This window comes from Melospiza melodia, chromosome 25 (genome assembly GCF_035770615.1).
Source record: "Melospiza melodia melodia isolate bMelMel2 chromosome 25, bMelMel2.pri, whole genome shotgun sequence".
Taxonomy (NCBI): Eukaryota; Metazoa; Chordata; class Aves; order Passeriformes; family Passerellidae; genus Melospiza; species Melospiza melodia.
Window position 1 is genome coordinate 4,973,820 of NC_086218.1, and position 24,736 is coordinate 4,998,555.

Genomic DNA, 24,736 nt, shown 5'->3' on the forward strand with positions numbered 1-24,736 from the left:
CCCAGCAGTAGTGGTAACTTTTTAAAACAAAAAAATATTAACCAAATTTTTGTTCATAACTAAAAGCACTTAGTACAGTTCATTATAATGTGTCTTTAGCTTTCAGTTGTATACAAGCACAGTTATAGATGCCAACAACAGCAGCTCTGATCATACGGGAAAGGGGTGAAAGTAATTTTCCTGCAGAAATTTAGAAACTTGTTTGAGATAATGCGATTGATTTTGAAAGGAAGTTTCAATCCTGGTAGACTATGGTGAATTTCACCTATGATCCTGCTTCTAATGTGGCCACTGCCTTTGTGCTTACTATATGTAATGCCACTGTTTATGTTATCCATCCCATCATTGCACTAAGATTAAACCATGAAAAAACAATACTCTACGCTTCAGAACATAGAGTGTGGGCACAAAAGATGTATGAAAAGTGCAGACAGTAAACTTAGAATCCTGCATTACTAGAGAACAGATGAGATTCATTTGTGAAAGCAATACTATTAATGCCCAAGATATGTGTTTAGACAGTGAACAGAGTATTTGTCACTTCGAAGTTCATCCAGTCACCGACCAAAAACTGTGCTCGTATATGCTAGAAAAGAGTGTGTGTGCCTGAGAACTGCTTCTGCTGCTGTAAAAATTGATAGCAATGATGTTATTTTGTCTAGTAGAAATCATTCTAATTTCTGTATTTGTAATTTGTTAAGATTATCAAGTGTAGTTTTTCGTACTTAGACCGAGTGATATCCCACCGGCTGATTGAAAGCAATTACACAATGAATCACAGACTATCACCTACTCCTATTAGAATGGACCTTAGATTAGTAAAACAATTAATTAAGCACCAAGACCTACTAAAGATCCTAAAGAAAAACTCAAAGAAGCAGAGAACTGTCCAATGTGATACAAAAAGAAATAGCTAGAATTCTGCAAAGAATCAAACAAAATGCATATCATCACTGGTGAGATGTGGTCTTTAAGTAGTCACCAACTGCAAATAGAATCTTTAATAAGTTGTTTCATCCTACGGTAGTTTTGTTACTATTAGTTAGAATAAGTTTAAGATAATCCATTATGAAACGTACATGGTAAAGCACTGAAGTACACTTGTTGTCATAAGAATTTGTACAAAGTAAAAGAATTTACTTCCTTCTTTTAGGAAAGGGGAGAATGAGGCAAAATGAAAATTTTCCAGGATAGAAATCCATTTTAATTTAGGTGAAATGTACATTTTTGAGTAAAGTCTGCGTTTAGAAACCGTAGTTATTTAACCAGACTGCAAGACCTAAGCTCAGTGAAGTTACTTCAGTGAAGGACAGAGATAAAGGGGGGAAGACAGAACATGACAGAGAGAGACAGGGACTGCTGTAAGGGCAAGTCAGCCTGACCTCGGAATTCTTTCTGATTAAAAGGGACTAGCGGCAAATGTCATGCAAAACCCCAAAAAATGAATATGTATGAACCTCTTGTGAAACTGTATGCATATGTATTTGAGAGAGAGATAAAAAGAGACCTGAAGTTCTCAGAGGTCCACATGCCTTTTTTGAGGAGAGCAATCTCTGCATGCGTCCAGCGCTGTAAGAAACATACCAGCTTTAACACTTTGAAAAAGTTGTGGGGTACTTCTTCTTTTCTCCTCAAAACAAATGTGTCCCTGCCTGCTCATACTCATTCCTTGCCCACTCGGTGCCCACGATGTGGTTATTGAGCACAGCCCCCTCCTCCTGGGGGGTCCTGTGGGGATAAGGGGGGTGCTGGTGGTGTCTGGGGAGGGGGAAAGGGGAGTCCCAGCCCGAGCCCCCCAGTCACCTCTCCTGAAGCTTCTTGGTGGCAAAAAGAAAAAGGGGAGGGGGTGACCGAGGGGACACTGGGACCCCTGAACCTTCCTGGGATCTCAGCAGCTCCAATCACCCACAGGACCCCAATTGCCATTTCAACCCCAATTCCCAATGAACCCCTGATTCTTCCTGGACACTCTAAACACCCCTGAGGCCCCCAGAAATTCTGCACCACCGCAGGACCCTAATCCCCTGGTGCCCCAAACCCTCTTTGTCCCCGGAACCTCAAGCCTGGCAGGGAGGGGGCCCCCAAACTCCCCCAGGACACAAAAAGGTCCTCCAACATCCCTGCACAGCCCTCCAGGAGCTCCCCAAACTCTCCAGGAGCTCCCAGTGCCAACCCAATGTTCCTCAAAGCCCACCCAGCGATGACCCTGGAGCACAACCAAGACCCTCCAAATTCCCCCCACATGCCCAAGACCTCCAGTCGAGGTCACTGCAGGCTCAGTGTCCACCAGCTCAGGGGCCCTGGTGCTGCTGATCTCTGACTCCACTCTGGGGGCTTCCCCTCACTCCAGGACCCCAATTCCCCCATTGTCACTCACCCCATGGTGCCACCAGTGACAGCCCCCAATGACAGCCAAGAGCAGGAGCAGGAACAGGAGGGTCCTGCCGACATTCACAGCCACTGCTGGGAATAGAGTGGGACACACTGAGGTGACCCTGAACCATGGGTGTCAGTAACACCCCGGTGACCCTGTGTGACCTCACCGGTGACCCAGGATGAGCCAAGTGTCACCTCCAGGGCCAGCTCAGGGCTGAGTGCCCGGAACACGCGGTGCCCGACCTGTCCCAGCTGGTTGGTGGCCACACACTGGTAGGTGCCCAAATGTCCCACATCGATGTCCCTGAGCTCCAGGAGGGGACCCTGGGCCACCTCCTGCCTGTTGTGCAGCCAGGTGAAGGTGACAGGGGCTGAGCCCACCTGCACTGAGCAGCGCAGGGTCACGTTGTCACCAACACGCACCTGGTGTGCTAGGGGGCTGGGAGTGATGGTGGCATTGGCCACGGGCACTGTGGGGACACAGACAGGGCTGGCACCTGGCGAGGTGGTATGGGGGGAGCCGTGGGTAGGGTCACCCCCAGCCCAAGGGTCCCGCTCACCCAGGACGGTGACATTCAGGGGGTCGCTCTCCACCATGCTGTCCACATCGCTGACACAGCACCAGTACTGGCCGCTGTCATTGTCCCCATTGTGGCACAGCTCCAGGCGGGGGCCAGTGCCCAGCTGTGCCCCTGAGCCCTCCTGGTGCCAGGAGAAGGACAGGGGACCTGTCCCTGTGGCCACCGTGCAGCTCAGCACCAGGCTGTCCCCGAGTGTCACCTGTCCCCTGGGAGTTTGTGCCCACAGTGACACCCCCGAGGGCAGGACGCCTCTGGGATGAGGGGGACAGCAGAGGACAGTGAGCGACCCGGGGCACTTTGAGAGATGCAGCAGGACCCCAGTGTGGGAGAGAGGGCGCAGATATGGCGAGTCTTGGAAACAGGGGAATGGGGGGTTCAGGAGGGGAGACACCTGGAGAGGAAGTGGGGCAACACCAGGGAGGGTATAGGGACCCAGGGAGAGGATGGTGGGACCTGGGAACGAACAGGGACCTCAGAGAGGGGTGGCGGGGAGCAAGAAGGATTGAAGGGACCCAGTGAGGGATAGGGAGACATGGGTGAGGAATGGGGCACCTGGTGAGGGACCTGGGGCTGGGAGGGCAGGACATGGAAAAGGTGTCAAGGAAGGATGGGGGTATCCATGTAGGGCTGGGGGATCAGGAGAAAGACACAAGAAAGGGGGAGGGGAGCCAGGGAAAGATCTTGGAAAGGTTAGGGCCACAGGGCAGGTGTCAGGGAGCGCTGGGAGTCCCCATGCAGCGCTGGGGCCCCAGGAGGCTATGGGGGCTCCGTGTGCTCATCCCCACACTCACTGTGCACCGTGACACGGAGCTGGGTGCTGCTCTTCTGCATGGCCCCCTCTCGGAGTGCACCTGGCAGCTGTACTACCCCGAGTGGGAGACCCCCACGGTGGGCACCAGCAGCTGTGGGGACCCCTGCAGACCCCCCACCACCTGCCCGTCCTGGCAGAACACATGCAGGAGGAAGGCTCTGGGCCGCAGGAGTCTGGGGGTGCTGAGGCAGCTGAGAGTCAGGGGGGACCCCACGGTGGGCTCGTGGGGACCCTCCAGCATCTGAAACGAGAAGAGCTCTGGGAAGGAGAGGGGAGGTGAGGACTGTGACTTTAAGTCTGCTGGGAAGTGGCTTTTGTGGTTGTCAGGAGATTGGAGTTCCAGCCGTGGGGGTGCTCACTGTGCACTGTCACTCTCACTGTCACCGACTGTGCCCACATTGACATTTCGGTGTCCACCCAGCCCCTGCACGTGTAGTGGCCACGTTGGAGCAGCTGCAGAGGGGACAGGGACAGCTCGGCCCCATAGCGGGACCTCCCCACCTCCTTGTCCCCATGGTAGAATCGCACCTCTGTGAGTGGCACGTCCCGCCAGCGCCAGCAGCGCAGTGTCACCGTGTCTCCCTGCAGCAGTGCCCGTGCAAACACCTGCAGAACCAACTGGGCTGCGGGACACAGGGGTCTTGTCACACCGGGGGTCCCGTTTTCCTAAGGGTTCCCCCATTGGGTCACCCCAGGGCACCGGGGGTACCCAATTACAACATGGGGTTCTCCACACTGGGATGCTCTTGGGATGTCCACAGAGCAGGGGATGGGCTTTGGTCACACAGGAGATTACCTATGGAATGGAGACCACCCAGAGCCCTTGGGGTTCCTGTGAGTGCCAGGTTGGGGACACCCAAAACCCCTCACTGTCTGAGCCTGTAATGGGGGGGCTGCGCCCAGTGCCAGGTCTGTCACATATGTGGGTGCCTTCCACGTTGACAGTGAAGTGGTCACATTCCTCCTGCCAGAGGCATTGCTTGTCTTTGTACAAGGTAGCATCACCAGTTGTCCTTGAGCCCTGGCAGTTCAGTATCACCCGGTCCCACAGCACCGCCGGCCTCCAGGGGGACTCCATGAGGAACTGGGTGGTCTGGGCACCTGCAGGTGACAGGGGACACCAGCCTGCCAGGGCCAGCGTGGGGCTGGGGAGAGCGAGGTGGGGCCATGGCATCCCCCGAGGACTCACCAGCGAGGCCAAGGGTCTGGGCTGGAAGGGAGAAGGGACAGGGCTCAGTGGGGGTGGCACTGTGGGGACAGAGCCAACTGGGGCACAGGGCATGATGGATTCCCCAAACGGTCCCCATGGGGACAGCAGCTACTGTAGAAAGTGTGTGATGGTGGTCCGCAAAAGATATTTTGCGAAGCAGGGAGACATGTCTGTGTCACCCAAGCACCGCGTCCATGTGGCACAGGCACCTTGGAACCATGTACACTGAAGCCACCCTGGGCTGAATCAGAACATGGGGACACTGTGGACACTCCAGGCATGAGGACACCACAGACACAGCCCATACTGGCCCAGGTCATCCCCACCAGCTCATGATCCCATCCCCATGATCACATCCCCATGGCCACATCCTCAACTGTTCTTGTCCCCTTCTGTCCCCGCATCCCAGTTCCCTTGTCCCTACTCCCAGAGCTCCCTGAGCCCAAAGGTGCCAGTCCCCACATTCCTTTCCCCACCTTCATCCCCAAATTCCTGCCCCCCTGTTCTTGTCCTGAAAGCCACCATACATCCCCAGTCCCATCAAGGTCTGCTGTGGGTAACATGGACTGGCTCTGCTGCCATTGGTGACCTCAGGGGACCCCACAGCCCCTCTGTGCCCCCTCCCCTCCCCATCCCCGGAGTGTCAGGCCCATGCATGGGGCACTCACCCCAGAGGAGCAGTGCCACCTTCCCGGCCATCCCGGTGTCCCCAGCCATGTGCACTGGCTGTCCCTTGATGCTGGGGATGGCTGTCCCCTGGCTGGTGGCTCTTTGTCCAAAGGGGAAAGAAGCGAGGTCAGATCTTACCCTCATGCGTAGGTGGCACCTGGTGGGGGCAGGGTGGCCACAAGCTGGGCCCAGGCTGTGGGCAGCTTGGGTACAGAGCGGGGACAAGATTGGATGGAACACAGTGGGACATGGGGTTCCCAGGAGTGGGGGCTCAGAGAGTTTTGGGAGCCAGGGCTGGGTGTCCAGGGGAATGGGGGGTCTCAGGGATGGGGGCCATGGAAATGGGGATCCTGAAGAGGGGGAATCACCAGGGACAGGGGGTGCCATGGGAATAGGGGTCCCCAGGGATGGGAGGACTCAGAGATGGGAGTCCCAGGGGAATGTGGGCTCCAGGGATTTGGGGTCATGGGATGGGGATGCTGGGGGAATGAGGGGTCCCATAGGAATTGGGGTCATTGGAGAATCAAGGTCCTGGGGAAAGGAGGATTTCAGGGGATGAAATGAATAGCAGAGGGTTCTTTGGGAATGGGATACTGGGCCATGGAGATCCTGGGGAATGTAAATATTGGGATATGGGTCCCCTACAATGTGAAACATATAGAAATGGCACTCCCATGATGTGATTTCCAAGGGAATGGAAGTCCCAGGAATGGGCAGTAGCTGGGTGGAGCCATGAGTCTCAGCTCCTTCCCTGGGTGCCTCAGATTTTTGGGAGATTCGTGGCCCAGCACAGCGTCTACAAGGTGCCGGCAGTCAGGGCGTCACCCCAGACAGATTCCAAGGGGCTCTGAATCTGTGGAGCTGCTGCAGAGGTGAGAATTCTGTGGGGGAAAAAGGCCTGTCTGTGGTTTGCTCAACCCTGCAAGAAACACAAAATCCAAAGGGAGCCCAAGCAGCAGCTCTGCGAGGGCCTCTGATGGTTTTCAGAGCAGGGCTGGCTGGAAAGACCCCTGCAGGGGCAGCTGCGGGTGAACCAGTCCAGAAATGCAGCAATTGATCATTTTCTCCCTTTGCCCAATGTTCTGAGAGAGACCCAAATATCCTTCAAAGACAACAATCTGTTCAAAAACCTGCTCAGGTCCGTCGTCCTTCCTGTCTCAAACCTGCAGCCCTTTGTAACAGCCTGAGAAGAATCTTTGGGTTCTGATCATGGCTGCTAGACATGAGGGAACAGTGTAGAAATATCGAACACGGGCTCACCCACAGCAATGGTGGGGCTGTGGGGAGTGACCCTGTATGGATTCCAGGTTTCCCCAAATTTGCTCCATTCCTGCCCTCCTCACCTGACTGAAAGGCTGAGGGTTTGCAGGAATTGTAGTATAAAGCCACCACAGGAGCTGTTGTGGACCCGAGACCTGCCTGGGGTCAGGCGCTGCCTTCCTTCCTCTTATTTGGGATCATGGAGAGCAGTCGCAGGTGTTGCACAGGGTTTGTGCCTGGCCCTGGGACACTGGGATCCAACCTGTTGCCTTGGCAGCTTCTGCCTTCTGCCAGGGGTGGTGCCGTGACTGATTGGTGCCCGTGAGTTTGCAAAAGGAGCGATTTCCCCTCCTCCCTCCCGTCCAAGGCCGCCATGGCCCCTGAGAGGATGGAGCTGGACCGGGGCGCCCCCTGCTGGCCGGGAGTGCTCCCTGCAGCGCCCCCTGCTGGCCGGGAGTGCTCCCTGCAGCGCCCCCTGCTGGCCGCGGTTAGAACTGCCACAAAAACTAACAGTGCTGAACGGGAGCAAAAGTTCTGGGTTTGTGTTGTTTGTTCTGTTTTGGTTTATAAATTTCCAAGAAAAGAGCTTTTATTCCTTTTTCTACACTTTGGCCTGGAAGCCCCATCATTTTCAAAATTAATAAAAGTTTTAGGCATGCGTCTTCTTTCCATTCTAGGAATATTCCCACTTTCCTTGGGAGATATTTCTCATTTAAATGAGTTGCCAGCTCCCGCATTCCAGCATGGATGAGATCGACATACCAAGAAAGAAAGGGTCAGGGACTTGACCACCTCATGCTCTGCCTTTTAAGCCAGCTGGGACACCAAGGGCCCTCTTCCCAGGTGGCACTTCTGGTCACCCGGCTGCTCAGTCTCTGGCTTTGGTAAAGCATCACACTGTCCCCAGTGTGCCACAGCTGACAGACTGATGCATAGATGGGCCCCTATCTCACCAGAAGCAAAGCCCGACCCATCCCTGCCACACACAGCTGTTCCAAAATGTCTCCAGACATCAAACTTCTCTTGTTTTTGACATCCCACCCTGTGCCATGGCAGGATCCTGTCCTGCTCTGAAGAATGGGGAGGCTCTGGAGCACCCACAGGGCTTTGTGACATCCTCGTGGGGGCAACAGGGCAGAGGAATAATTTGGGATATGGCTCAAGAGAACCCAGAGCCTCCTGAAGGCAGCTTTGGCCATCAGATCAAGGAAGTTCCAAGACTTTGACAGGTTCCTCTGGTGGAGGCATTGAGCAAAGGATAATGTCCAGGGTTTGTTCCTTTTGGGGGCTTTCCCAGGAAATTGATCTTTTTGTGAAAATTTGAATTCTGAACCTTTTTGCTGTTGCTTTTGGTTTTATTATCTCTGATTGCTGTTTCAGGAAATTGTTCTTCTCTCAGCCCTTTGGGATCTTTGTGCCTCCACAGGAAGGGGCAGTTTTTAGTGGCAGCACATACACAAGTGGGTGCCCATGGGTGGGGACACCCAGTGCACCCCAGTTGTTGCCAGTGTCACTGCACAACCTCATTGATGTCACTGGGATTTCTTGGTCGCCTGTGTGCTCCCCGCAGCTCTACATAGGCCACCAAGGGTTACTGGTGCTTGGTGACGCCTGGGGGCCCTGCAGGACACAATGGTTGGAGGGACCAAGGCGGGGGAAGTGACACCAGTGGGTGATGTGTCACTGTCACCCCAATCCACGGAACTCACGCTGCGCCTGCTGGGTGCTCACAACATGGGTGTACAGAACCTCCCCCTCCTCTGGGGGGGGGCAGGGGATCCGGGGGAGGCCTGTGGGGATAAAGAAAATGTGTGGGAGGCAATGGAGACTTGTGACATGCAGGGAAAAGGGGACTCATGGTTTAAGACCCCACTCACCTTTCCTGCTGCTTCCTGGCAGCTGCAAAGGAAAGACGGAAGGGGTGACTGTGGGGTCCCAGGGCCCTGCCCCCTCTCAGGATTCCAGAACCCCTATGGGACCCTCAATTCCTCTCAGGACCCCCAAGCATCCCTGAAGGGCCTCAGAATTCATGAGCCTCCCCAGCGCACTGGGCCAACTCAGCCTCAGGAACTCAAAGCCCAGCAGGGACAGAGACGCACCAAACACTCCCAAGGCCCCTGAAAGACCCCCAAAATCCCTGCAGGACCCTCCAGCACCTCCCCAAATCCTTCAGGACCCCTAGGCAAGGTGACAGTTCTGGGGCTATGGGTGCTGCCCTATCGGGCCCACACTCTGGGGGCCTCTACAGCTCCCTGGGGCCCCCAGTCCCCCCATTGTCACCCACCCACACGGTGCCACCGGTGCCAGGCCACAATGACACCCACGAGCAGCAGCAGGAAGAAAAGGGCCCAACCAACACCTGCGGCCACTGCAAAAAACAGTGGGGGACACATCAGGATCATCCATCACCCCAGAGATCCTGCAATCCTGAATGACCCTGTGTGACCTCACCTGTGTCCCCGTGTCCCCATGGTGTCACCAACAGGGACAGCTCGGGGCTGAGTGCCTGGAACACACGGTGTCCATCCTCTCCCAGCTGGTTGGTGGCCATGCACTGGTAGGTGCCCGAATGTTCAACCCTGACGGCCCTAATTTCCAGGAGAGCACCCTGGGCCACCTCCTGCCCATTGTGCAGCCAGGTGAAGGTGACAGGGACTGAGCCAACCTGCACCAAGCAGCGCAGGGTCACGTTGTCACCTTCATGCACCTGGTGTGACAGGGTACCAAGGGTGATGGTGGCATTGGTCACGGGCACTGCAGGGACAGAGACAGGGCTGAGGCCACAGGGAGTGGCTGGCAGCTGGTGTGGGGGGGTAGGGACAAGGGGGTGGGTGTGATGGGGGATGTTGAGGATGGGGTCACACCACGCAGGGATGAGGGGACACAGGGCAGAGGCGGAGGGACACAAGAAAGGTGTCTTGGGGACATGGAGGTACCCAGGCAGGAGACCCGAGGAGGATGTGGGGACTCCCTGTGCCCATCCCCACACTCACTGCGCACCGTGATGTGGAGCCGAGCGCTGCTCTTCCGCATGCCCATCCCCTCAGAGCACACCTGGCAGCTGTAATTCCCTGAGTGGGAGACCCCCACGGTGGGCACCAGCAGCTGCGGGGACCCCTGCAGGCCTCTCACCACCTGCCCGTCCGGGTAGAACACGTGCAGGAGCGGGGCTTGGGGCTGCAGGGTCTGGGGGTGCTGAGGCAGCGGAGAGTCACAGGGGACCCCAGGCTGGGCTTGGGGGGACCCTCCAGCACTGGTATCCAGACAAGCTCAGGGGAGGAGATGGGGGACTGTGGGAATGGTGACCCCGAGTCCCTGGTGAGGGGCTGTGGGGCTGTCGTGTTAGCAGATGTGAGGTGCTCACCATGCACTGTCACTGTCACCAGCGCTGACTCCTCCCATCCCTGTGATACCCAGGCCTTGCAGCGGTAGCGGCCTCTGTGGTTCAGCTGCAGAGGGGACAGGGACAGCTCGGTCCCATTGTAGAGGCCCCCCAGTTCTGTCTCCTCACGGTAGAAGAACACCGAATCAACTGACTTCTCCTGCCTGTACTGGCAGCGCAGTGTCAGCGTTTCCCCCTCCAGCAGTGCCCGCGCTGGCACCTGCAGCACCACCTGGTCTGTGGGACAGAGGGTGCCGTCACATCACAGGGGTCTAGAGGGTGCTGATGTCACTGGGACCCCCATACTGGGTCACAGCCAGCACACCAGGTTTTCCCAATTTCAACACAAGGGTCCCACAGCACTGGGATACTCTGGTATGTCCCTGTGTGTAGGACATGGGCTCTGATCACACCAGAGGGTGACCCATGGAGTGGAGCCCACCAGAGTCATCGGGGTTCTTGTGCGTTCAAGGCTGAGGAGACAAACCGCCCTCACCGTCTGAGACGTTCAGGGGGCAGCTGAACCCAGTGCCGGGTCTTTCACACATGTAGGTTCCACTCTCAGTGACAGTGAAGTTGTTGCTTCCCTCCTGCCCCCAATGCTGCCCATCCTTGTACCAGATGGTGGCACTGGCAGTCGCCAAGCCCTGGCAGGTCAGTGTCACCTGGTCCCACAGCACCGCCGGCCTCCAGGGGGGCTCCACCAGGAGCTGGGTGGTCTGGGCACCTGCGGGTGACAGGGGACACGAGCCTGTCAGGGTCAGAGTGGGACTGGGGAGAGTGGGGTGGGGCCATGGCATCCCCCAAGGACTCACCAGTGAGGCCGAGGGTCTGAGCTGGAAGGGAGAAGGGACAGGGCTGGTTGAGGTTCATGGGGACACTGTGGACATCCTATTGTTTGCACTGGCCCCCTCCACAGCTCTACAGTACCTGTCCCCATGGCCACAACCCCATGGCCCTGGACCCATGATCCCATTCCAATGGCATCTGTCATCCCGGCCCATCTCCATGCTACGTGGCCCTTGTCCCTGTCCCTGCATCCCTGTTCCCTTGTCCCTGTACCTACAGCTACCCAAGCCCCAAGGCTCTTCTGCCACATCCTTGCCCCAACATCTCTATGTCCCTGTTCCTGTCTCCATCACGAGTTCCCGTTTCTGTCCCTAAAGCCACCCCACAATTCTGGTCACACTGGGCTCCATGCCCTGCTCTGGCTCTGCTGGCATTGGAGACCTCAGGGGACTCTGCAGCCCCCCTGTGACCCCTCCCCTCCTCATCTCTGAGCCCGTGCCTGGAGCACTCACCCCACAGGAGCAGCGCCACCTTCCCGGCCATCCTGGTGTCCCCAGCCATGTGCACTGTCTGTCACTCGCTGCTGTGGCCACCGCTCCCCTGGCTGGCGACTCTTCGGATGAAGGGGAAGGAAGCGAGGTCACATCTGTCCCCACGTGTAAGTGGCCCTTGGTGGGGGCAGGGTGGGGACAGGATGGGGGCAGGGTGGGGAACTTGTGGGACATGGGGGGATGGTGGGACATGGTGGGGACATTGTGTTGCCAGAATTTGGTGTCTGAGGCCATGCAGGGAGACAGGGATGGGTGTTCAGGGGAATGGGATGCCCAGGTATTTGTGGTCCCAGGGAAATGGGGGTACCAGGGTTTCGGTGGACTCAGACTTGGGGCTGAGGGTCCAAAAACAACGTGGCCTCCTGGGATTTGTAATCATGAGATAGGGGCCATGGCATGGAGGTGCCGGGGAAAAAGGGGTCCCTGTGAGATTGGGGGCCCTGGGTGAATGAAGGCCCCCAAGGGAAGGGGTGTCCCATGGTCTGGAATTACTGGGAAGGTGTTCCTTGGGGTTGGAGATCCTGGGGAATTGCAGTCCAGGGATGGGGGTCTCAGGGAAGGTGGGACGGAAGGAAATGGGGTCCCAAGGTTTAAGTTCCCAGGGTAATGGGGGTGTCAGGGATGGGCAGTGGCTGAGGGGACAGAGGGGTCACAGCTCCTTCCCTGAGTGCCTCAGATTTTGGGGTGACATGGGATGCCAAAAAATCACTTTCGGGGTGCTCATTTCCTGGCCAGGCATTGCATGGGGATCCTGAGTATCTTTGCCTCTGTGTCCTCCCCTGCCCTTGACATTTTCCTCTCTTTATTTCTCTTTTTTCCTTATTTTCCTTACTTTTTGCCATATTACCTCACCCCCAGTTCCTAGCTCAGCAATCCTGGAGTGCATCTGAGCAGGGAAGGGGTTGGGGGGACCCAGGGGAGGGGGAAAATGGGGAATGGTGGGTGCAGGAAAGGGTGGGGAGACTGTGGGGGATGAAGAAGTAGGGCTGTGCTCTCTTAACACTTTCACTTTCTTTGTCCTGGACAAGAAGGAAGAGGCTGTTTGTGCTGAGAGTCAGATGGGAAAACGGGGGTGGTTCTCTCCTGGGGGGCACATCTGGGGTTGGGTCCTGGGAGGATCCCGTCCCAGGGGGTGACACATCCTGGCATGGGGGGTGTCCTGTCCCAGGTGTGGCAGTCCCAGAAATGTCCCTGCACATTCCTGGCTAGGTGCCTGTCCCAGGGGTGGCACATCCTGGGGACCCCTGTCAGTGCAAGGCTGGGGCCCAGCCATGGCCCAGCCCCACTGCACAGGGATGGCCATTGCCCAGCCCTGCTCTGGCCAGCCCCAGGTGGCAGCCAGCACCTGAGGGTCCTCCCTGCCCCCTTGGCTTTGATTCTGGCAGCTTTAGAGCTGCTGCAGAGGTGAGAATTCTGTGGGGGAAAAAAGCCTCCCTGTGGTTTGCTCAGCTCTGCAAGAAGCACAAACCCCAAATGGAGCCCAAGCAGTGTCTCTGTGAGGGCCTTTGATGGTTTTCAGAGCAGGGCTGGCTGGAAACCCCCCGGCAGGGGCAGCTGTGGGGAAACCAGTCTGGAAATGCAGCAATTGATCTTTTTGTCCCTTTGCACAAGGGATTGAGAGAGCCCAAGAACTACCGCAAAGACAACAGGCTCCCTTGGGGGACAGGGGGAACTGCAGTGATGCTGAAGTTCTGCGAGATTCAGAGGTGATCAGAGTGTTCAGGGGGAATCAGGGGTCCATTGGGAATTGGGGCTGCAGTGGGGATTTGAGGGCCCCGTGGGTGGTTGAAGCTGCTGAGGTCCCAGGAAGGTTTAGGGATCCTGGGCTCCCCCTGGTCACATCTTCCCCTTTCCCTTGCAGCCACCAGGAAGCTCCAGGACAGGTGAGTGGGGCGCTTGGGCTGGGACTCCCCCTTTCCCACTCCCCATCCCCCTTAGACCACTCCCCCAGAGGAGGGGGCTGTGAACCGAGTGGGCAGAAGGTGAGTAGGGGGGGGACAGGGACATGTCACCCACGAGTGTCACCCCCACCCAGGTCTGCACCGATGGTGTCACTCTCAGGGTCCCCATGGGTGTCCCCCAGCCCTGCCCCACATCGGGATCCTCAAGTGAAAAACATGGAGCGGTCGGGACCCCAGGAGGGACAGCGGGACCCCTGTGACTACGATGATGTGCTGTGACACAGGGGGCACTGGGGGGCACTGGGGTCATCGATTCCCCTCAGGGGTCTCTTATTCCCCTTCACAACACCCCACGGGGCTCCTCATTCCCCCTCCCAGTGCTGGAGGAGCACAGAACGTTTTTCCCTCTTATTGTACCAAAAATTCAATTTTTTGGTCAACTGTGTGAGAAACAAGGCTCACTCTTTCAAATTTGTAAATCTTTAATAAGGGATAAAAGGGACAGTAAACAGCCTGCTGAGTGCTTGGCAACTGTCAGAGGCACACTGTTAACTACAACAATTCTTCCTACATACCTTTCCATTGTATTGGTGAAATGCATACTCAGGAGGGTTATACATATTCAAACATTCTTTTCAGTTCACATGTTCCAGAAATCCTTTTGCTTGGTTTGACCCTTGATTCATTTTCATAAAGTACATGCCATAGTGCAGATTAAATTTACATATTTTATGTCCTCACAAGGCCCCCCTGTTCTGTGGTTTGACAGTTCTTGATAACAGAAGAGTCAGTGGTAAATTCCTCTTTGCATTCTTTCTTTTGATGTTTATTTACCTGCTACTTTTCAATGTGTTCTTCTCACACAGATGAGATACCTCACCAGTACATTAAATCAACATTAGCTATTTCACAAAATTATCTGAGTTATTCTTATCATTGTCACTTAGTCACACAAATAAAGGCATTAACTACTTATGCAACAGTTAATGTAACACACAGCACATTGTCTCTATCTTGATCTTTTGTGAGAGCCTAAACTATATTATTTATCACACTAAAATATATGTTCGACACAGGGATTAGGGTAAAAGGGCTGACAAATTGTGGTGTATCAAAAGCAGTTAAAAAGTGATTACAAACTGTATTGTATCAAAATATTTTGACAAAAAAACAATAAAATAGAGAAAGCCAATGACTACATAGTTATTCTTAAGAGGGGGAAGGAGTATTGAAGGGTTTATTTGACTTATCCTTCTCCTGCTCTGATTTTGTCAGCAATAAATTCAATTCATATCTCTAAATCATAGGCAGTTTTACCCGTGACAGGATTTGATGAGTGATCTCTCCTGGTCATTGTCTCAACCCAGGAACCCTTTGCTCAATTTTCTCTCCCCATCCAGGTGTGGAGGGCAGTGAGAGAGCGGCTGTGGTGGGTGCGGGGCATGCGGCCACTGTCCATCCATGGCAAGGCAGGTAGGAGGAGGAGGGTCCAGGTCCGGCTGTTGAGCAGATTGCTGTGGGATTTGCAGTAGCTGTTGGGCTCTCTCAGTCCCTTGGGGACAGGGACAAAATGATCAATAGCTGCATTTCCAGGCTGGTTCCCTCATAGCTTCAGGGGTGGGTTCCGGCCATCCCTGCTCTGAAAACCATCAAAGGGCCTCACAGAGCCACTGCTTGAGCGCCCTTTGGGGTTTGTGCTTTTTGCAGGGCTGAGCAAACCACAGGCAGGCCTTTTTCCACCCACAGAATTCTCACCTCTGCAGCAGCTCTAAAGCTGCCAGAATCAAAGCCAAGGGGGCAGGGAGGACCCTGAGGTGCTGGCTGCCACCTGGGGCTGGGCAGAGCAGGGCTGGGCAATGGCCATCCCTGTGCAGTGGGGCTGGGCCATGGCTGGGCCCCAGCCTTGCATTGACAGGGGTCCCCAGGATGTGCCACCCCTGGGACAGGCACCCGACCAGGAATGTTCAGGAACATTTCTGGGACTGCCACCACCTGGGACAGGACTCCCATGCCAGGATGTGTCACCCCCTGGGACAGGATCCTTCTAGGACAAGACCCTCCTGGATGTGCCCCACCAGGACAGAACCCCCTCCCTTTCCCATCTGACTCTCAGCACAATAGGCCGCTTCCCTCTTTTCCAAGGAAAAGAAAGTGAAACTGTTGAGAGTGCACAGCCCAACACCTCCATCACTCACAGCCTCCCCACCCTTCCTGGCACGCCCTAAACCCAATTTTTCCCCTCCGCTATCTCCCCCCAACCCACTCCCTGCTCAGGTGCTCCCTGGGATTGCTGAGCCAGGAACTGGGTATGAGGGCCCCTGCCACAAAAGTGAGGAAAATAAGGAAATAAGAGAAATAAAGAGAGGAAAAATTCAAGGGCGGGGGAGGGCACAGAGGCAGAGCTATCCAGGCCCCCCCCATGTGATGGCTGCACAGGAAAGGAGCACCCCAGGTTGGCTTTGCTAGGCTTTGGGTCACCCCAAAATCTGAGGCACCCAGGGCAGGAGCTGTGACTCCTGTGTCCACCCAGCCACTTCCCAGCCCTGAAACCCCCATTCCCCTGGGAATTCAACCATGGGACCCCATTACCCTGGTTTCTCTCCTCCCTGGGTACCCCCATCCCATAACTGGCATTGCCTTGATCCCATCCCATGGGCTGCTTCTTCTTGCAGAACCCCTATTCCCGAGGGTCCCCTTTTTCCCCCTGCACCCCAACCCTGACACGTACATGCCATGACCCCAAATCTCTGGGGACTATGTTCCCACAGCACCCCCATCCCTGAATGTCCCCAGGCATGGAGACCCCAATTCCCCTGGACCCCCATTCTCCTGGACACCCATCCTTGGTTCCGCACATCCCCTGAAACCCCCACTCCTGGCAACAACATCCCCCACCACATCCCCAGACTATGCAGCGTTGTCCCCAGCCTGTGCCCAGCTTGTGCCCACCCTGCCCCCACCAAGGGCCATCCCCACATATGGACAACATGTGACCTCGCTTCCTTCCCCTTCATCCGAAGAGCCGCCAGCCAGGGGAGCGGTGGCCACAGCAGCGAGTGACAGCCAGTGCACATGGCTGGGGACACCAGGATGGCCGGGAAGGTGGCGCTGCTCCTGTAGGGTGAGTGCCCCAGGCACAGGCCTGACACCCTGGGGATGGGGAGGGGAGGGGGCACAGGGGGCCTGTGGCGTCCCCTGAGGTTCCCAATGCCAGCAGTGCCAGTCCATGTTACTCACAGTGGACCTTGGTGGGACTGGGTATGTAGGGTGGCTTTGGGGACAGGAAGAGGGGGCAGGAATTTGGGGATGGGAATGTGGGGACAGGAATGTCGGGACTGGCACCTTTGGCTCAGGGAGCTCTGGGCATAGGGACAACGGAACTGGGATTCACAGACAGAAGGGGACAAGAACAGTGAGGATGTGGCCATGGGGATGGGATCATGGGGATGGGATCATGAGCTGGTGGGGGTGACCTGGGCCAGCATGGGCTGTGTCCATGGTGTCCTCATGACCAGGGTGTCCATAGTGTCCCCATGTTCTGCCTCAGCCCAGGGTGGCCTCAGTGTCCATGGTCCCAAGGTGTCTCTGCCACAGGGATGTGATGCACGGGTGGCTGTGACATAGACATATCCCCCTGCCTCTCCAAATCTTTTGGGGACCACCCAGACACACTTTCCCACAAGAACTGCTGTCCCCAGAGGGACAGTTTGAGGAGAGCCCTCACACCCCTTGCCCCTCTGCTCTTCTCCCTGCAGTTCCACTCCCACTGAGCCCTGTCCCTTCTCTCTTCCAGCCCAGACCCTCGGCCTTGCTGGTGAGTCCTCGGGGGATGCCATGGCCCCACCCTGCTGTGCCCAGCCCCACACTGGCCCTGGCATCCTGGTGTCCCCTGTCACCCGCAGGTGCCCAGACCACCCAGCTCCTGCAGGCCGGCTCTGTGGTGGGACCGGGTGACACTGACCTACCAGGGCTCAGAGACCGCCAGTGCCACCACCTGGTATAAGGATGGACGGCGCTGAGGCAGCAGGGACCTGACCGCCTCACTGTCACAAAGAGTGGCACCTACACCTGTGACAGACCCGGCACCGGGCGTAGGCCTGCTGTGAGAGTCTTGGATGGTGAGGGGGCTTCAGGTGTCCCTAGCTGGCACCTGCAGGGACCCCGAGGGCTCTGGGTGGGCTCCGTTCCATGGGTCTCCTCCTGTGTGGCCAGAGCCTGTCCTCTGCTCTGGGGACATCCCAGAACATCCCACTGTGGGGGAGCACTTTGTTGGAACTGGGGACTCCTGGTGCACCCTATGGGGGCAACCCAGTGCCATCAGGTATGACAGGACCCCGCTGTCCCCTAGACGGGCTGGTGCTGCAGGTGCCAGCAGAGATGCTGCTGGAGGGGGACACGGTGACACTGCGCTGCCGGAGCTGGCGGAACAACACGGTCATCTCGGTGTCATTTTACCCTGAGGGGAAGAAACTGCAGGGGCTCCGTGATGGCACCGAGCTGTCCCTGTCCCCTCTGCAGCTGCACCACAGCAGCAACTAGCACTGTGAGGGCCGGGTGAGCAAAGTGGTGTCAAAGTGGAGTGTGTCAAAGAGGGTTACAGTGACAGTACACAGTGAGTGCAACGATGGGGACAGGGAAGCCAAACATCCTCCAAGGATTTCCTATCACTGCCTGAATCCTTCATCCCTCCCTTTTCTCCTCCCTGAGTCACCCAAAATTTCCCAAGTCCCTCTTGGTTTCCCCCGTGACTGCCCGGTTCCCCCTCCTGATCCCTCATCCCTCTCTTTGTCCTTCCCATCCCTCCCTTGATTCCCCACCCTTCCCAAGGTCTCTGCTCCACCCTCAGCTCTCCCTTCCTTCCATGGGTCCTCCAGCCTATCTATAAACCCCAAATCATTCCCTGAGACTCCTCAGTCTCTCTTGTGGTTCCCCATCCCTTGGTTTCTGCACCTTCCCATGCGGTCTCACCATTGTCCCTAGGTCCCAACATGACTCCCAGGGTCCCCTTCTGCTCACTGGGATCCTCTCTGCTTCCCTCCAATCCCTTCCATTCCCTTCTCTGTCTCCCATCCTTCCTGGGTCCCCCAATCCCTTCTGTGTCCATCCACAAGTGTCCCACTCTTGGGGGTGTCCCTGTCAGCGCAGTTCCCCGGGAGACAGGTGACACTGGGAGACAGCCTGGTGCTGACCTGAGAGGTGGCCATGAGGATAGGCCTCCTGTCCTTCTCCTGGCACTGGGAGAGCTCAGGGGCACTTCTGGCCACCGGCCCCCACCTGGAGCTGGGACATGTTGGGGACAATGACAGCAGCCAGTACTGGTGCTGAGTTGGCAACGGGGACAGCGTGGCCGAGAGTGACCCCCTGAATGTCACCGTCCTGAGTGAGAGGGACCCTCGGGTTGGGGGTGACCCTACCCACGGCACCCCCTTCTCACCTCACCAGGTGCCACTCTGTCCCACAGTGCCCATGGCCAATGCCACCATCACTCCCGGTCCCCTGTAACACCAGGTGTGTGCAGGTGACAACGTGACCCTGCGCTGCTCGGTGCAGATGGGCTCAGCCCCTGTCACCTTCACCTGGCTGCACAACGGGCAGGAGGTGACCCAGGGTCCCCTCCTGGAGCTCGGGGACATCGATGTTGGACATTCGGGCACCTACCAGTGCATGGCCACCAACCAGCTGGGACAGGACGGGCACCGCGTGTTCCGGGCACTCAGCCCTGAGCTGGCCCTGGAGGTGACACCTGGCTCACCCTGGGTCACATGTGGGGTCACAGGGGATCACCAGGGAGTGCCGGTCTCCTGGGCTAATGGGTGATCCTGATGTGTCCCCCTCTGTTTCTTGCAATGGCCACAGGGGTCGGTGAGGTCCTTTTCATCCTGCTCCGGCTTGTGGGTGTCATTGTGACCTGGCACCGGTGGCACCGTGTGGGTTGGTGACAATGGGGGGACGCGGATCCCAGGGAGCTGTAGAGGCTCCCAGAGTTGAGAAGCGATAGGGCAGCACCCCCAGCCCCAGAATTGTGACCATGTCTGGGGGTCCTGAATGGTTTGGGAAGACACTGGAGGGTCCTGCAGAGATGTTGGGAGATCTTTAAGGAGCCCCAGGTGTATCACAATGTCTCTGTCCCTGCCAGGCTTTGGGTTCTTAAGGCTGAGTTGGTCGAGGGCACTGGGGATGTTCCTGAATTCTGGAGGGTTTCAGGGATGTTTGGGGGTCCTGAGGGGAATTGAGGGTCCCATAGGAGTTCAGACATCCTGAGCGGGGTCAGGCCTCTGGGACCTCACAGTCACCCCGCCCCTCTTTCCTCTGCAGCTGCCAGGAAGCAGCAGGAACGGTGAGTGGGGGGCTCTAACCACACTCTCTCATTTTACCCTGACCCCGAAGACCTTCCATTCCCCTCCCTCACATCCCCTTTATTCCCTCAGGGCCCCTCTGGATCCCCGGATCCCCCCAGAGGAGGGGGAGGTGCTGTACACCCACGTCGTGGTCCCCAAGAGGGCAGGGGGTGAGTACACGGGGGAGACACGCAGAGGGACACCTCACCCATGAGTGTCACCCCACCCAGATCCCACAGCCCGTGTCTCTCGCAGCGTCCCCCCGTGCCACCACCCTCCAGGATGCCCAGGTGACCTACGCGGAGCCGCGGAGACCCCAGGGGTGACCACTGGAACCCGGTGACATCTACGGGAATGTGCTGTGACACTGGGGGGAACTGGGGGGCACTGGAGGTCCCCACCCATGGGCACTCACACTTGTGTGTGCTGCAACTAAAAACTGCACCTCTCCTTCCGCATGGCGGCACAAAGGTCCCAAAGGGCTGAGAGAAGTACAGTTTCCTGAAACAGCAACCAGAGAGAATAAGACCAACAGCAACAGAAACAAGGCTCAGAGTCCAAGTCCACACAAAGAACGATTTCCAGGGAAAGTCACCAATAAGGAACAAATCCCAGACATTTCCCCCAGCATGTTTCCTCCACCAGATGAACCTGGAAGGGCTCTGGACCTTCCTTGCTCTGATGGCCAAATCGGGCTTCAAGAGGCTCTAGATTTTCTTCTCCCCTGTCCCAAACATATTCTCTTCCATGTTCCCCACATCAGGATAACACAAAGTCCCTGTGGGGGTTCCAGAGCCTCCCCGTTTTCCAGGACACCCAGGATCAGGCCATGGCACAGGGTGGGGTGCCAGACACAGGAAAAATTTCATGTCTGGAGGCATTTTTGAACAGCTATGTGTGGCAGGGATGAGTCAGGCCTTGCTTTTGGTGAGACAGGGCTCCATTTGTCCATCAGTCTGTCAGCTGTGGCACACTGGGGACAGTGTGACGCTCTGCCAAAGCCAGCTCCTGAGTGGCCGGGTGACCAGAAGTGCCGCCTGGGAAGAGGGCCCTTGGTGTCCCAGCTGGCTTAAAAGGCAGAGCATGAGGTGGGCAAGTGCCTGACCGAGTCTCCTCTTCGGGTGTCTGTCCCATCCATACTGGAACCCAGCAGCTGGCAACTCATTTAAATGAGAAATATCTACCAAGGAAAGTAGGAACCTTCCTGGAATAAGAAGACCCATCTCTAAACCTCCTTTTTAATTTCCAAGATTTTGGGGATATCAGGCAAAAGTGTAGGAAAAGGAATAACAGCTGTTTTCTGGGAAGTTTATAAACCACGACAGAACAAACAACACAAACCCAGAACTTTCCCTCCCGCTCAGCACTGTTTCTTTTTGTGGCAGTTATAACCGCGGCCAGCAGGGGGCGCTGCAGGGAGCACTCCCAACCAGCAGGGGGCGCCCCGGTCCAGCTCCACCCCCTCAGGGACCATGGCGGCCTCGGACGGGAGGGAGGAGGGGAAATCGCTCCTTTTGCAATCTCACGGGCACCAATCGCTCCCGGCACCACCACCAGCAGTGGACAGAAGCTGCCAAGGCAGCAAGTTGGATCCCAGTGCCCACTGGCAGCGTAGCAGTGTCCCGGGGTCAGGCACATGCCCTGCGCAACACCTGTGACTGCTATCCATGATCCTGAATGGAAGGAAGGCAGCACCTGACCCCAGGCAGGTCTTGGGTCCACAACAGCCCCTCTGGTGGCTTTACACAACAATTCCTGCAAACCCTCAGGCTTTCAGTTAGGCGAGGCGGGCAGGGAAGGAGCATCTTTGGGGACACCTGGAATCCACACAAGGTCACTCCCCAGAGCTCTGCCACAGCCAGGGCAATAGCCCCTGTGCGACATTTCCAAACATTTCCCTCTTTTTTGATGGCCACAGCCTGAGCCCAAACATTGTTTCCATGAGGTTCCAGAAGGCTGCAGGTTTTGTTCAAGAAGGAGGGTCCAGGTGAGCTTGTGGAGCAGATTGTTGTGGGACTTGCAGTAGTGCTGGAGGTCTCTCACTCTCTTACCAAGATGAACAAATGATCAATTGCTGCATTTCTAGATGGGATCTCCCACAGCCTCCCCTGGAGGGCAGGATTTCCAGCCAGCCCTGCTCTGAAAACCATCAAAGGCCCTCACAGAGCCACTGCTTGAGCTCCTTTTGGGTTGTGTGCTTCTTGCAGAGCTGAGCAAAACACAGGCAGGCCTTTTCTGCCCCCACAGAATTCTCACCTCTGCTGCAGCTCTAAAGCTGCCAGAATCAAATCCAAGGGGGCAGGGGGGACCTTCGAGCCCTGGCTGCCACCTGGGTCTGGCCAGAGCAGGGCTGGGCAATGGCCATCCCTGTGCAGTGGGGCTGGGCCATGGCTGGGCCCCACCCTTGGATGGCCATCACAACAACATCAGCCACTCCACAATACTTTTCACTATCTGAACAACATCGCAATATTTATTCAACAGTATAATCAATAATGTAATATCAATTCATATAATATCCAGTAAAAGTCAACTTCCATTAACTTGTTTCTGTGAATATATGCCAGTAAAGAACTGTTATTCCTGTTCCCACATCTTTACCTAAAAGCCCTGTAATTTCAAAGTGTTAATAGTTCAGAGAGAAGGGGATTGTATTTTCCATTCCAAGGGAGGTTCCCACCTTGTTCAGCTTCCTTGACAGAGCTGAACAAAGAAACTCCATTTCTGCCAGTTTAACCAAAGAGCTGCATTTTTGTGCCAGGAGCAGGGAACCAGATCCTGTGCCCCCTTGGAACTGGGATGGGCACCAGTAAGCCACCTTAGTGGCGCACTGGGATGGGGATTGCAGAGCCACTAAGCACACTGGGGTTAAGAGGATCAAATCTGATTTTGATTTATGTCTCAACATATGCTATACCTGAGGTGAAAAATGACTCTGTCATTGTACATGTGCTAGGAACCCTGTCCCTGGCAAGGCTTCACACAACAGACAATCAGGGGAGAGAAAGCTGCAGTGATCGGGCTGTGAGTGACCCCCACTGGCTGGTGGGACAGATGCCTGAGGAAAAATATCTATGAAAAAATGCCCCAGAAATCAGGCTGTGGGAGGAGCCTTTGCAAATAAAAGCAGCAAACTGTGACACAACAGGAATGTTTTGCTTTGGGTTTCTTGCAGGGATCAGGGGCTTGCACAGAGGGTCAGTTTGGCCTTCCTCCCCTGTGGGATTCACATTCTCTGAACCTGGGAGAAGCAGTGAGAGAAGCAAAGAATGATCCAAACAATTCTCATCTCATTTTCTGCTCCTGTGCTGTTCACATGCGGAATGCATTGTGGAAGATTGTTTACCTGAAGGGAATTTGTGATTGGATTCTGGTGTGAGTGTTTTGATTCACTGACCATTTGAATCCAGGTGTGTGTGTGTGGGGACTGTCGACAGACAGTCATGAGATTGTGTTCAGTGGAGTGCAGTTGAGTGCTTGGCAGATTCAGTTTAGATGTAATGTTATATAATATAGAATAATATAGTATAATAAAGTACTTAATAAGCCTTCTGAGAAGGTGGGGTCAGATGCATCATTCCTCCTGGACATCCGGTAAAAATATCATCGACAATCCCCTCCCTTGCGTTTTCCTCCGGTGGTCCTTCTCCCCTGCCTCTATCCATTCTTTCCTGTGCTGCTTCCATGAGGCAGCTCATTCCTGCTCGTCCAGGACATTCCTTCATTGCTCCCCAATGGAGCGGATGCTGCCTGCACCCACCCGCTGCCTCTGCCGCGTTTCCCCTGCTGCCCACAGCACCGAGCCTGCTGCACCTGCCCACCGCAGCCCCAGCCCGCGACAGCCAGCCCAGAGCCACCAGTGCCGCAGCACCAGCCCGCAGCAGCCAGCCTGCAGCCATCGCTCGCCCATGCCAGAGACACGCAGGTGCCGTCCTTGGAAATCACGCCCAGACAATCACAAAAGCCATGTGGGCTAACCCTGGCTTGCAGCACGCACACTCAATCTGCCGAGCTGATGCCCACAGAGCACCCGGGCTCCTTGTGGTAACGCTGTCTCTGTCTTCTGTTTCTCCCTCTATCCTTGTCCCTTTCTACTCCCTTCTCTCCACATTCAGTAAGAACACTTACCCTCCTTTATCAATAAACAGTTCTCAGATATAATATTGCCACTTTTGTGCTTCATTTTCACCCGAGAAACCTTTCAGCAAGAATCCTCCCCGACTTCCCCATTAACAGCGGGATGGGACAAGGGTAGTGGGAGGGGGAATGGGGAAGCCCTGGGTGTACTGCAAGCACTGTGGGGAGAGAATGGGGCAGTCCCTGAGGGTACTTGGGCACTTGGATGGGGCTGGGGAGCCCCTGCAGGTACGAGCAAAGGGATGTGGGAGCCCTTGGGGGTACTGGGAGAGGAAATGGGGAGTAGAGGGTTCCCTGTGTGTAGCCTCCCCCTGGGCCATGACCACCTCCCTTGGAAGGATGGGCAACCACAGGAGCCATGGAGGGAGCACCCCCAGTGTCACCCAGTGCCTCCCGCTTCCCAGAGCATCACAACTTTTGGTGCAGATTGTCATAGATGTTACTGCATTCCCACAGTTGCCTTTGCAGCTCCGTGTACGTCTCCTGAGGATCCTCCACTGTGCATGCCAGGGGGTCTGGGTGGGCCCTGTGGGAATAAGGAGGTGTGTGGAAGGGGATGGGAGGTGCTGGGAGTTTGGGTAAAAGGCGTATCATGGCTGGAGGCTGCACTCACCTTTGCTGGTGCTTCCTGGCATCTGCAAAGGAAAACTGGAGGGGTGACTTTGGAGACCCAGGGGCCCCCATCCACCCTTGGCAATGCTGAACCACCACCAGACACACAATTCTCCCCA

At 56.0% G+C, this 24,736-nt stretch overlaps 1 pseudogene; it reads right to left on the bottom strand.

Annotated features, from left to right (window-relative positions):
- The window catches only part of LOC134429437 (Fc receptor-like protein 4), a 55,799-nt pseudogene that overhangs the window by 16,620 nt on the left and 14,443 nt on the right, over positions 1 to 24,736 (bottom strand).